This window comes from Mesoplodon mirus (assembly GCF_964341445.2).
Source record: "Mesoplodon mirus genome assembly, chromosome: 3".
NCBI classification, from domain to species: Eukaryota; Metazoa; Chordata; class Mammalia; order Artiodactyla; family Ziphiidae; genus Mesoplodon; species Mesoplodon mirus.
This window is the reverse complement of record NC_138978.1, coordinates 135744279-135758294: the sequence shown is the minus strand read 5'-3', so window position 1 is coordinate 135758294 and position 14016 is coordinate 135744279. Positions and strand designations below refer to the sequence as shown.

General features: G+C 40.9%; 2 pseudogenes across 2 annotated transcripts in view; both read left to right on the top strand.

Moving 5' to 3' along the window:
* The window catches only part of LOC309799247 (centrosomal protein of 78 kDa-like), a 780309-nt pseudogene that overhangs the window by 67236 nt on the left and 699057 nt on the right, over positions 1–14016 (top strand). The window lies entirely within an intron of this gene.
* Positions 1–14016, top strand: part of LOC309800867 (centrosomal protein of 78 kDa-like) — a 720575-nt pseudogene that overhangs the window by 30215 nt on the left and 676344 nt on the right. The gene's annotated exons all lie outside the window — the stretch shown is intronic.

Sequence of the window (14016 nt, the reverse complement as noted above, 5' to 3'; positions counted from 1 at the left end):
CTTACATAAGTGTCTAGTGACCTTATCTCTTTTGATACAATACCTCTTGGTTTCAGAGGCTTGCACAGATTTTCTCTAAATGAATAAACTTAGTAAGATTTTTCTAACTATCAGTCTAAAAGTAGATTTAGAAATCTACTTCTGAAGCAGTTTTGTTAAGTAATTATTGGTCAGTTCTCTTTCTGATTGGTACTTCTTTCTGCAAAAGAAATCCCTGTACTTAGAACAATTAATACCACCATCCCTGGCTCCTTGATTATTACACAGTGATGTTTCTTGAGAAAAAAGCTTACCCTTTTTGGGGGGAAACTTCAGCCCATGAAGTAATACTTCATTAAAACTAGATCTGCTTCTAATGCCAGTGTGATGCAGATCAGTATCCCCTTTCTTTTGACTTTCCAGGCTGTGTGAAGAGAATGGTATGGTTTGGTTTAGGAAGGGTTGTAGCTTAAGAGGATTGCATTATGTTTCTGTGTCACTTTGGGGGATTTTATTTCAATATTATATCCTGTTCTGTAAAAACACCCTAGTCATTCTCTTACTTATTATTAAATAATTAAACGCTGCCCTTTGTTTACTTTCCCCTTCTGATCAGAAGACTCCTCTCCACTCTAGGCCTTGATCTGAGTTCCCATTCATCAGCTTGTAGTAGCTACACTTCTGGTTTCTGAAGTCAGACAGATACGGGTCCCATTTCTGTCTTCATCAGTTATAATTTAGCCTCTGATATATGCATACCAGAGCTGGCAGTGACAAACATTTTGCTTCTCCTTATTTTCCCAGGGTTCTGTGCATTTTAATAGAGGATCACAATATTTGAAGTAGAGCTGGGATGGGGTGGAACGAAAGAGCAGGAAAACATGCTTTTAGGAAGGTCTGATATACAAATCACATGGAGGTAACTGCTTGAGGGAAAACCACCCCTACCTGAGTATTGTCAATAAAGTAGCACAGGGAGGCAAACGAATCAATTGTTCACTAAAAATATTCCTCTTTAGAAGAATAAAATTCACAAGAAAGCCTCATTGCAAATAAAATATATTTGTTTTCCTAAAGGAAGATATTTGGAAAGTCGTAGTAAATACCTCCTTTGACCTTCTGTGTCCCTAGTGTTCTATCTCCACTAAGTTTTATGAACACTACATAGAGGAGGAGGCTGAGTCTCAAAGGCCATAAGTAAGAGATGGATTTCAGAGCCTTTGCAAGGTCCTTTATGCCCCATGACTTCCCATTGCTTGTGCTTTTCATCCAGATAGGTGCTTAGGATACCAGAATGAATACATCTCTTTCGAGAGGCTTTTAACAGACATTAGATACTAAACAAGTACAACACCTAACAAATAGAACAGAATGCTTTATTTAAAGCAGAAACAGAATAAATGCTCACCTAGTATCATTTAAATCCCCATTAAATTATCTTTAGAATCAACATGTTTATATTTGAGGGTATTTTCTTATTTTTTCCTAGTTCCCTTTACTTGCACCTCCTTTCTTTTTCACTTTTCCCAACTGAAATGTTTATGGTTTCAAAAGTAATTACTTCTTGAAGAAAGTTTTCATGTATACTAAGTGCTACCTAATGGAAGCCATAAGCATAGAGTCTGCTAGCATTTAGAGTGGTATAATACATAGCCAGGTTGAATCAAGTGGGAGAGAAGGTTAATCATTCTTTTAAACTGGCAGTGTTGCCAGAGGTGGATTAATATGCTCTTTGAATCTCTTAGGTGCTGTAAGTCTCCTTGATCACAATCACTACGTTAATGGTTGAGGTTTTGAATTAGTGGTGTCTCCTGGGCTCAGCTGGGCCAAGTCCCTTCACCTCTCTGGCCATATTAGGTGATAGTTTTCTCATTTCAATACATGATCTACGTTAGAGGGAGTGTTGACTATACCAGACTTTTAACGTGGGCACCCAGAAAGTGGAAGAATCTCTCTACTGGTGATGAATCATAACTCTTTTCATTGTGAATATAGTCCTTCCCTTAGGTAAGGTAGGAACACCATGAAAAATAGAAAGTTCTCGGGTGTCTGTGGAAGCTGGAGTGCTCTCGACCTGTCAGCTCACTGGCAGAGCAGGCTTCGTCCAGACACTAGAGAACAAAATGTGAAATTGGCACCAGCCAGCCTCTCCATTGCACAGGATATCCCTATTTAAATTTGACAATCGGGATATTTTACAATTTGAAATTCTTGTCATCTGGTTTTCTTTAGTTTTTTCTTTGGGTTGAAAAGACTGAGAAGCTTGTTAAAAAATCTGGAATTCTGATGGTGAGGCTTAACCAGATCTATTGAGTCATCAATCAGCAAACATTGACCAATGCTTACCATTCCCTCAGTTACTATACTAAGGACCCAGACACGTCTCAGATAGTGGCCTTGCTCATTCACAGTATTTACAGTACTTTTTTCTAAATGTAACCAGAGCTCAGGTAAAGACAAGACATTGATTTGAGTCTGAAGTAAACAAAGCTGACTGGTCTGACCCCTTCAGTTTCCAGAATTCTTTTGTTTCAGGTAGTAATTTTCCCAGACCAATAGAACAAAGTCCTATCGTCTATTTATTTAATAATTTATCACAATAGTCCTTGCCCCTTTGACCTCTAGTGAGGAAACTTGCATAAGAAACTGAAATATGCTTAGGTTCTATGGGTAAGTGCAGATAATGATATGAATGAAATTGAAAATGAAAGCAAAGGTAGAAAAGCCAGTTCTGAATAGATGAAGTAAGACAGAGGTATTTGAAAAATCAAGTAGAAAAGATACAATAAGGAATGGAGAGCTTCTGGAAGTTTTCCAATAGGTGAGGGGTTGGTACATCATTTTCTTTTAATAACATGTCTGGCAGTTGTATGCCAGAGAAAGTTATAAGGGGGTTGACTATATGCATGGAAGTCCAGTGAGAACACTGTTTCTGTAGGCCACTGACGGTGTTCTGAGTGTACATTCTATAGTACTAGAAATTAAGTTAGGAAACAAAGGGTAATCTGATGGCATTTTAAATGACATTTCACAAATGATTAGAGCTAAAAGGTGTCTTTTTTCACTCAGCCAACACGTTGAGCACGTCCTATGGGGCAAGCACTGTGCTTATGGGTAAGAGATAAAAGAAAAAAATAAAGGCCAGAGGAACTCAAAAGAGAGTGTGAGAGATGCATAAACAACTCATTACAATCAAATAGGGAGAGGCTATTAAATAAATAGATCATAAAAATGTAACTTTGTAAAACAGAACTTGGAGTCACTAACCCTGCTAATAGGGGATATTAAAGAGGATGCCAACAATGAGGGGGTTTGGAATTAGGTTTTGAATGTCAGTAGGAATGTTCCACGTGGAGAGAAGGTCAGGGGCATACCAGGCAGAAGGAACATCCTGGACTTGAGAACCAACACAATATGTTTAAGTGATTGTAAATGAGATTTTTTTGACTAGAGCGTAGGGTATAAGTTGCCAAATGGTAGAAAATAGAGTATAAAAGTTAGGCTGGAATAAAAGTATAAAGTGTCATAATTCTTATGATGAAAGTTAGGTGTTTTCCTACAAAATGGGTTACTTATAAATATTTTAAAAATAGAGACTGCGGTGTAAGGCTTGAAAAAACACTAAATCAGAGTTGTACAGAGCTCAGGCTTAGTGGTGAAAATTTCTGTATTTTGTTTTCCAGGTTGGATACTGTTACAATTCTTTAACATTTCTTTTTCCTGAGTAAAGGCATCTGGTGAAAATATGGGATCCATTTTATCCTGGGGAAGTTTTGTCTTAACCTTTCTTCTATGTATTTTTCCTATTTAAAATGCTTTTGCAGAATCTAATCATACGAAGTTCGGATACTTGAAGTACCTGCTCATATTCTCTCTTGGACATAATGGGAATAATTGGGAAGTCTTCTCTAATTTTGAGACTACCGTGACTACTCTCTTATGTTGGTTATTCCTGTAGATGAACCAATTTTAGGTTCATCTGAGTGATTAGTTAAACTTACTCCTCACAGATTGATTCAGCAGGTCTGAGAAGATATCTCAGAATATGTATATAGAGAGATAAACAGTAAGAAATTACAGTAAGCACAAAAACAGATAAAGATCATTCATAATTTTTCATAAGATCTTATTTTCTCTCATTTCTCTCTTATTTTTTTCATAACTTTTCTTTAATCATATGAAAAAGAAGGGAATTTACATGGAATAACAAAAGATATGCAAAACTTAAGGAAACACAATTTTCTTAAATTTCTCAAACTTATTTGTATAGGATTCAGAATGCACTTAAAATGATTAAATGACTTAAGCTAAATCTTTTTTATTGCAAACTGTTTTAACCCAATTAACCAAGCAAGAAACTGAGAGTCATTCTTTACTCTTCTCCCCTCCCTTAAACTCTGGAACAATCCCTAGGAGTTGTCATAATTATACTATATATATATATATGTATGTGTGTGTGTGTATATATATATATATATATATATATATATATATATATATACACACACACATATATATATACACACATATGTGTGTATATATGTATACACACACACACACACACACACACACACACACATATGTCCATTCTTCTCTATGTCCATTGTCATATCTTTTACATTTCGTACTCGGATGTAACATCCCAGTTCACTTTTTCCCTGACTCCAGTATTATTTCTGTCTTGTTTATTCTCTGCATTGCAACCTAAATTTCACTCAATGGCTTAGAGCTCTTTGATAGCTTCTCTTTAATTTTGGGGAAAAGGCTTCAAGCACTGTGCTCTTGCCTACTAGTCCACCCTCATCTGCTTTCTCTATCCTTACTTAGCATCTCCTTCTTCCATAAGTTTTCAGCAATACTCAGTAGACTTCAGGGTTAGACTTCTCTTACTGCTGAACTTTCTCCAGGTAATGTCATCAATTTGTATCATACTTTACTCATTCAATCCTTGGTTAATGCACTCTCATCATACAAGTTTCCAAATAAACATTGAATCTCTGGCTTTTCATGACTTCCATTAGAGATTAAATTCCCTTTCTACGTGTTCTTATAAAACTTGGCTGTCCAGTTACCTATGAGAGGTATAGTTCTATTTTATAGTTCATTGCCCCTACTACATTGTAAACTGCATGTGAACAATGTCCTTATTTACCAGTGTTGTAGGTACTCAATGAATATTTATTCTGTTAAAAGATTTATTCTGTTAAAAGTTAAGAGACGGTTTATGTTCCATAAATAAGAGAAAATGTAGCTCAGAACCAAGTCGTGGCAAGAGGCTTGAATAAAAGTAGACAATATTGAGAGATAGTAGGAATTTAGGTTAGAGAGTACTTGGTTACTGAATTAATTGTGAAGGTGAGGGATGATTATACAGAGTCCAGAGTTTTATTATTCCTTTAAATTAATTTTTATTAGAGTATAGCTGCTTTACAATGTTGTGGTAGTTTCTGCTGTACAGCAAAGTGAATCAGTTATACCTATACATATATTTCCTCTTTTTAATATTTCTAACCATTTAGGTCACCAGAGAGCATTGAGTAGCGTTCCCTGTGCTGTACCATAGTTTATCATTAGTTATCTATTTTATACATACTGGTGTATATATGTCAATCCAAATCTCCAAATTGATCCCCCCCTTCCCCCCGCCTTGGTATCCATGTGTTTCTTCTCTACATCTGGGTCTCTATTTCTGCTTTGCGAATAAGTTCATCTGTACCATATTTCTAGGTTCCACATATAAGTGATATTATACGGTATTTGTTTTTTTTTGATATTGATCTGCATGAGTTGCTTATATAGTTTACAAATTTATTTATGTTTATATTTTTTGGAGATGAATCCCTTGTCAGTTGCTTCGTTTGCAACTATTTTCTCCCATTCTGAGGGTTGTCAGAGTCCAGAGTCTTCAGTGTTCCCCCAGTATCCAACTTGGACAAGTGTACAAATAGCGGTGGTATAAATGATGTAGAGAGATGAATAGTGGAAGTAAGTATTGAAGGTAAAATTAATCGTTCAGTAACATCACATAATTAATTTTAAGTGTCCATGTTATATTTGGGCAGAGTTGTTCAGTTGGCAATTAGTTAAGTTTGTAAGAGACTCAGGAGAGAGAGATATGTACGTTTTAGGTCAAGATCTGTGATATATATGGTGGCTGGAATCACAAGAGTAGATGAGACCATCTATCAAGGGCAGAAGAGAGCTTCTGAGAAATACACATCTCTTGGCAGAGGGCAAAGTGAGAGTGCCCAGTGAAAGAGATAAGGATGTCCAGAGGCAGGAGGAAGAAGTAGCAGGTTAAGATGCTACTGTTGTTAAGGTGAAAGATTTTTCTGAGATGACAAGTTTGATCAACAAAATCAAATATTGCTGAAAGGTGACGTAATGACCAAACAACATTCACTCAATTTAATCACAAATTAAATGTTGGTGAATGCAATTCCAGTGCAGATAAGTAAGAAGAAAAGAGCAAAATTGTGTGAGTCACGAGGTACATAAAGATAAGAAAATACAGACAATGAGAATAAATACAATTTTTGATAAACTGCACTGTGAAATTAGGAAGAGAGAAAAGGTAACTAGAGAATTACTTGGCATCAAGCAAGAGTAATTTTTAATGGGAGGGGGGCAGCTTTTTAATGGGAGGGGGCCAAAATAAAATCGCTAAAGAGGAAAACCTTAACAATCCCAATGAGGTGGGAAAATGAATGGAAGATACTGAGGAAGTGAGAATAGGTATTGATAAACTATGTCGAAAAGCTATTCTTGGACGTAAAGAGAAAAAGTTAGTTTGGGGTGTTTTTGCTTTATAGTCTGTGTTTTCTCTGTGAAATAAAAGTTTGATGGGAGGTGATGTCACCTCGAGATAGTGCTCATCAAATATCCTATGTGCTTATCTACATTTTTCATCCTCCTTTGTAGTTCAACTGTTTTCCTTTGATTCGTTGTGGCCAGTGGCAAAGAAGCAGAATCAAGTGTATCACTTCTGAGCTGAGGTCATTAGGAGCCAGTGTCCCTCTTGTCTGGTCCTCTGCTATTGTGACATGGGAGGTCAAATAGTCCAGATGACGTGGCTGCAAGATGGATCAGGACCATGTGATCTGTAAGGGCTTTACTCAGTAGAGAAATAACGTACTCGTATTTTCCACTGAGATTCCTGTGTTCAATAGATCTGCCTGTGAGAGCTCAGAGAGCATAGCGAAGGCTGAAATGACAAAGACAGAGGGAGAGATGTTGGTAACAGATGGAAGGCGCCTGGCAGATAATATATTAAATGGTAAGCAAAGCTGCTGGAGTAAGAGAGAGAGTATATAAGAGATGAGAAGAAGGCCAACTGTCTGTAGTATCTAACGCTAAGGAGTGAGGAGAGAAACAACTGAAAAATAAAAATAAAAAGAATGATCAGAAAGAAGCTAGGTGGTATGCCAACAGAAATCATAAGATTGCTATAAAACATAAAGGAAGGTAGTTTGAAAAGAAGCACCATTTAATGGAGTCAGTTGTTTCCCAAAGGCAAAATGCTATGGGAACTGAAAATAAACCATCTGATTGGATGACTAAACTTTTATGAACAGAAATGGAACCATTTCAGGAAAGTCATGGGAGAAGACGCTGTGTTACAGTGGGGAGAGTAATCAATACATTGTGAGGAAAGGTGCCTTCATTTGCAAGAAATGCCAATTAAGAAGTGAAGACAGCATTTAAAGGGAAGGGATAATGTAAGAAAATCAAAAAAAATTTTAAGGAAACTTGAATAATTCGTAGACAAAGAGGGAGGTATTAGTGAAAGACTGAAAATCAGAGAAAGCTATCTTAAGTTGTTGTTATGGACTGAATTGTGTCCCCCCCAAAATTATATGTTGAAGCCCCTCCTAATTTGACTGTAGAAGATAGGAGATAGGTCCTTTAGGGAGGTGACTGAAGTTAACTGAAGTCATAAGGGTGAGGAAATAATCTGACAGGGACTGATAAGAAGGTGTCCTTATAAGAAGGGGAATAGATTCCAGAGATCTCTCTCCCTCTGCTCGTAGAGGAAAGGCCGTGTGAGGACACTGCAAGAAGACAGCCATCAGCAAGCCAGGAAGATTGTTCTCACCAGAAACCAATTCTTATGGTATTCAATACCTTAATCTTGGACTTCCACCCTCCAGAACTGTGAGAAAATAAATTTCTGCTGTTTAAGTCATTCAGTCTATAGTATTTCACTATAACAGCCCAACCAGACTAATACAGACCTTCATGTACACTGCAATATACAGAAGCTAAACAATGATTGTGAGCCAGAGATTACATCTTGAACAGAAGTGTAATGACGCTTGAGGTACTCACAACTTGACGAATTTTGTCAGAAAGATGTGAAAAAAAGTCAGTCAAACAACGGTTCTGATAGTGGATATTTTCTTTATGTGTTTGACCTAAAGCAGTGTCTGACAGCCTCCCTGATACCCATCAGTATCGCAGTTTTGATTCTGTGGCTCCAGTTCCACATGGCACCAAGGTGCTGTGTACTGTCCATTCTTGGGTTTTTGGGTGCTGTACCTATTGCCAATAGGTGGGTCAAACCACTGGGGCTCTTCTGAAGTCCTCCCTAAATTTGGACCCAGCTTCAGCTCCAAATCCGAGTTTTCAGAGAGCCCAGGGTGAGGCTCGCCTGCCACAGTAGACACGTTGGCTAACGGGTTGCACTGCAGCACCCGCTCGGACAAGGGCACCATCACGTTGCCACCGTTCTTCTTCTGCAGGGGCGGACCCGTGGACAGTCAGCTTGGCCCCCAGCACAGCCAGCTGCCTGCTCACTCTCTCGGCCCCTGTGAGGAAGGTGTTCAGCCCTGGCTTTGAGGTCAGAGTCGTCTCCTCTCTGGGTTTGTGTGAATGGAGGAGCCGCAGCCCTGGTCTGGGTGGTGTGTTGGCCCTGGGTTTCCGGGTTTGGAGGAGTATCTTACCACCTAGGGCTGAAGAGTTCAGGGGCTGTGGACCGTGGGTTTTGGGGGCAGAAGATATTTAACCTGGCGTTTGAGGAAATGGAGGGAGAAGAGGCTCAGGTTCAAGGGCTCCTGGTTTGAATCTCTTGCTTTAGGTTTGAGGGCCAGGGCAGTCTCTCACCAGAAGCTGCAGGATATCATCAGGAACATTGCGAGTGTTCTTGCACATACCCCGGGCAGCTGAGTGGGAGAAGATGACCGGTGCCTGTGACACTTGTAGGGCTCGCCGTGTCACAGCATCCGAGACATGGGCCAAGTCCACCATCATGCCCAGGCGGTTCATTTCTGCCACCACCTTCTGCCGGGACAGGATGGGGAGAGGGCATGAGGGCTGCATTTATCTTGTGTGTATTTATCTGTAGGGAACAGGCGGGGCTATACATTCATGTGGGGCAGGGTATGGAAGCCGGGTCCTTAACTCGCCAAAGCCGGAGAGCCCACTGACATTGCTGTAGAAGGGGTGGATACCTACCTTTACTGAGCTCTGTGCCCTGCAGGATGGCCAGGATGCAGTCTGACTGGTGGCCATGACTTGGCTACAAGAGCCTAGAAAGTGGTTCTGTCGAACCGTCTACACCTGCAACCGTCTACACCTGCAACCGTCTACACCTACCACCCGCCCTGGTGGCCGGCAGGCCCGGGGAAGCGGCCCCGGCCCCTGCTCCCACTCCCGCCCCCGGCCATTGCGAAACGGCGGAGGGGGGCCTTTATCCGGAGGGAGCTGTGGAGAGCCACACCCGCGGGCAGGTGGCGGCGCCGGGGCAGGGCGCCGGAGGGGGCGGCCAGGTGCAGGTCGAGGGGTTCGCGGGCCGCACGGACAGCACCCGGGCCCGCGGCGGAGTCTGGGTCCGGGCCAGCCACCCCGGGAGCGTCTGGGGTGCGGCCACCTTGCAGGGCCGCCTTCTGGCCGCATAGAGCGCCCCCTCTGGCGCGCTGTGGTGGGAGGGGCCGGAGGAGGTGGGGCCTGCAGCGGTGCCCGTCGGGGGTGCGGAGCTGGCGGCCACCGCCACGGGCGACTAAAGGAGAAGGCGGAGCCGCAGCGGGAGGCAAAATGCCTATGGCACCCGGTATTCCCAGGCGGTCTCCCATCCAAGTACTAACCAGGCCCGACCCTGCTTAGCTTCCGAGATCAGACGAGATCGGGCGCGTTCAGGGTGGTATGGCCGTAGACGGGGGCGGGGGATCATTTGAAGGGGGTCTTGAAAGGTAAGAGTTCCACAGTGGCGACAGGGCATTCTGTGCAGAGGAAACAAGATAGCCAAAGATCTCTATCCATTGACCTTGCTCTATTTTCTTCCAGCATTTAGCACCATCTGAAATTATATTTTTATCTAGCTTCTCGTTGTTTATTTCCTGTCTCCCCCATGCACTCTAATTCTCCAAGTGCAGGAAGCAGGTCTATCCTATGTGCCCAAAAGAATGCCTGGCACATGGTGGGTGCACAGTACATATTTGTAGCATGGATGAATCAGTAGGCAGTCCAAGCAAAAGGGAGAGAACGGGATTTGATGAGATCTATAAGTACATATGTGGTTTCATTTCAACCTCACAATTCTCCTTCCTAAGAAAGATGTCATTATCTCCGTCTTACAAATAAGGAAACTGAGGTAAGACAAAGGCAAGCAACTTGACAAAGGTCACACACCCAGTAAAAGGTAAAGCTGGCATTGAAGCCTAAGCTAGCAGGTTCCAAAGTCTGGACTGTACCACAGGAAGAGGCTAACAAAGGCCTGAACTAAGTAAAGCCGTGGGAAGGGAGTCAGAGAGAAGAGTTCATGCTTAAGAGTTGCTGGGCTTAATAAAATGGACCAGACGTGGCCACAGACTGAAAGAATCCCCTGCAGATTCATCTCCATCTGAGCCGCTCGTCCTGACCTCCTTCTCAGTCTCATGGGGATGACAGAAAACACATGCAGCATTGGCCACTAACTAGCTGTTTAACTTTGGAAGCCTTACATATCTAATTTCTCCAAGCATGTTTCCCCCACATGAAAAAAATGGTGACAGATACTAGGTTTACGGTTGTTATGAGATGATGCAGATGAAGCACCCAGGACAGTTCCTGGCCCATAGTAGGTGTTCAATAAATATTAACTTACTTCTCTTTCCCCATGGCCTCCTGCTATCTTTTGGTCTGGGAAATACTATTCCCAAGAGGAGGACCAAAGAGGGAGGAAGTGTTAGGAGGGCATCTGCTCTGGGGCAGGTATGGAAATGGATAGTCTCAAGAAGGTAGTGAGTGACAAGCCAGGCCTGGAAGAGGTGGGTGGATAAGAGGCTAGGAAAGTACCCAGCAGTTTTCTCTATGAGGAAAACTCTGACCCCCCCTATAATGAAGGTTCAGACAAGCAACCAGAATTCCAAGTCATGTGCCCAGTCTTTTCTCTGCACAAAAGGTGTAGCCAGAGCTTGGTGAAGGGGAAGCAGGGGACCATTTGACTTGGGCCTCATACGTACAAATTTGGTTGGATTCCCAAAGGAAGTTATTCATCAAGTTATTATAATTTGGGGTGTTTAAAATGTTAATTTTTAACAGTTATCTGTGAGTTTAATTATGGATTGCACCTAGTAGTGATTTTCCATTTCTTAAAACATAATGTACACTGCTCTATACAAACTGTTTCCTGAAATAAACATGTTATTTGTGGACTCATTTTTAAAAGGGGTTAACTTATAAACAATTAAATTATACCACAAGTTTTTGTAACTGTCTTTGAATTTTCACATTTCCTATGTGTTGGAATTGTTTCAAAAAGAAGAAGAAGAAAAAAAAGAGGCTTGGGTTTCTGGGTCTCTTCAGCTCAAGAGGGCACAGGGCAGTGGCAGCCCAGAGGCAGCCAGAGGGGAGGTGAAGAGCCTGTTACTGAACTTGTTTACAGCACCACCTGGTGTTTATAACTCATTAAAATGTCACACTTCCTTGTCCTTAAGTCCTGGAATTTGCTGAGTAAAATCCCCACAGCTATTTTCTGAAGCCCTCTCTCTCAAAATTTCTTTTTCACTCACTTAAAAAGAATAAGGCTTATAGACAAGAATAACCCAAAACAGAAGTTGATGCCCCACGACTTTCCTTTGTTTTCTTTTATTTAGCTTTGTGCTGTGGGACGGAAGGTCTGTATGTAATACTAGTTCAGACTGAGCAGTGACTATGTGCCAAGCAGTTCTAAGTACCCTGCATGGCTTAAGTAACTTAATTATTATAACAACTCTAGAGACAGGTATTACTATTACCATAAGCCCATTTTACAGATGTGGCTACTGAGACACAGAGAGTTTAAGGAATTTCATAAAAATCACTAGAAAGTAGCAAAGCAAAGATTTGAACCCAGGCCTGAAGCCTTGCTTCAGTGTCCATGATTTTAAACACTGTTATGCTGCTTTTCCGTGTAGGTGCATGTTTCAAGAAAAGGTATCTTCTTAATTTTTATTTGGCCTGATATTAAGAACTTAATTTCCCTGGGTAAAGCTCGATGGACCAAGGATAAACAGAGCAGCAAACAAGTTAAAAATATGCCTTCAATAATCATCTGCTATATGAGGCATTAAGCTTCTCAGAAGCCTAGACCGCCCTTTAGAATGTCATACAATCCAGAAGGGTGGCATACAAAACAACTTAGTGTTTGTTTATAACAACGCTACCACCACCAAGAAAGCATTATAATCCTCTGTCTTTTTAAGAGTTCAACAATTTCAGATCTCTCCTTTTAAAGGGGTAGTAATAATAATAGCTACAATCTATTGAGTGCTTTTTTGTTTTTGTTTTAGAGAAGCATCAACTAGTGAAAAACAGTGTGGGTTTGGGGGAATCATACTACCTGGGTTCAGATCCTGTTATTTCTTTTAATGAATTTTTATTGGCATATAGTTGCTTTACAATGTTGTGTTAGTATCTGCTGTACAGCAAAGTGAATCGGCTATACATGTACATATATCTCCTTTTTTGGATTTTCTTCCCATTTAGGTCACCACACAGCAATGAGTAGAGTTCCTTGTGCTATACAGTATGTTCTCATTAGTTATCTATTTTATACATGGTATTAATAGTGTATATATGTCCAATGGAATATTACTCAGCCATAAAAAGAAACGAAACTGAGTTATTTGTAGTGAGGTGGATGGACCTAGAGACTCATACAGAGTGAAGTAAGTCAGAAGGAGAAAAACAAATACCGTATGCTAACACATATATATGGAATCTAGAAAAAAAAATTTTTTTTAAATGGTTCTGAAGAACCTAGGGGCAGGACAGGAATAAAGACACAGGCATAGAGAATGGACTTGAGGACATGGGGAGGGGGAAGGGTAAGCTGGGATGAAGTGAGAGAGTGGCATGGACATATATACACTACCAAGTGTAAAACAGATAGCTAGTGGGAAGCAGCCGCATAGCACAGGGACATCAGCTCGGTGCTTCGAGACCACCTAGAGGGGTGGGATAGGGAGGGTGGGAGGGAGATGCAAGAGGGAGGGGCTATGGGGATATATGTATACATACAGCTGATTCACTTTGTTATACAGCAGAAACTAACACACCATTGTAAAGCAATTATACTCCAATAAAGATGTTAAAAAAAGTATTAAAAAAATAGTGTATATATGTCAATCCCAATCTCCCAATTCATCCCACCACCGCCCCTTCTCCCTTGGAACCATACATTTGTTCTCTACATCCGTGTCTCTATTTCTGCTTTGCACATAAGATCATCTATACCATTTTTCTAGATTCCACATATGTTAATATATATTTGTTTTTCTCTTTCTGACTTACTTCACTCTGTATGATAGTCCTGTTTTTATTTTTAACATCTTTATTGGAGTACAATTGCTTTACAATGTTGTGTTAGTTTCTGCTGTATGACAAAGTGAATTAGCTATACATATACATATATCCCCATATCCCCTCCCTCTTGCTTCTCCCTCCCACCCCTCTAGGTGGTCACGACGCACTGAGCTGATCTCCCTCTCAGAGACAACCTATAGGCGACTCAGGGGTCAAGCAGCAGATTGGACCACAAGACCTCTAAGTTGCTACCAAACTGGGGATCTGGACCCATTT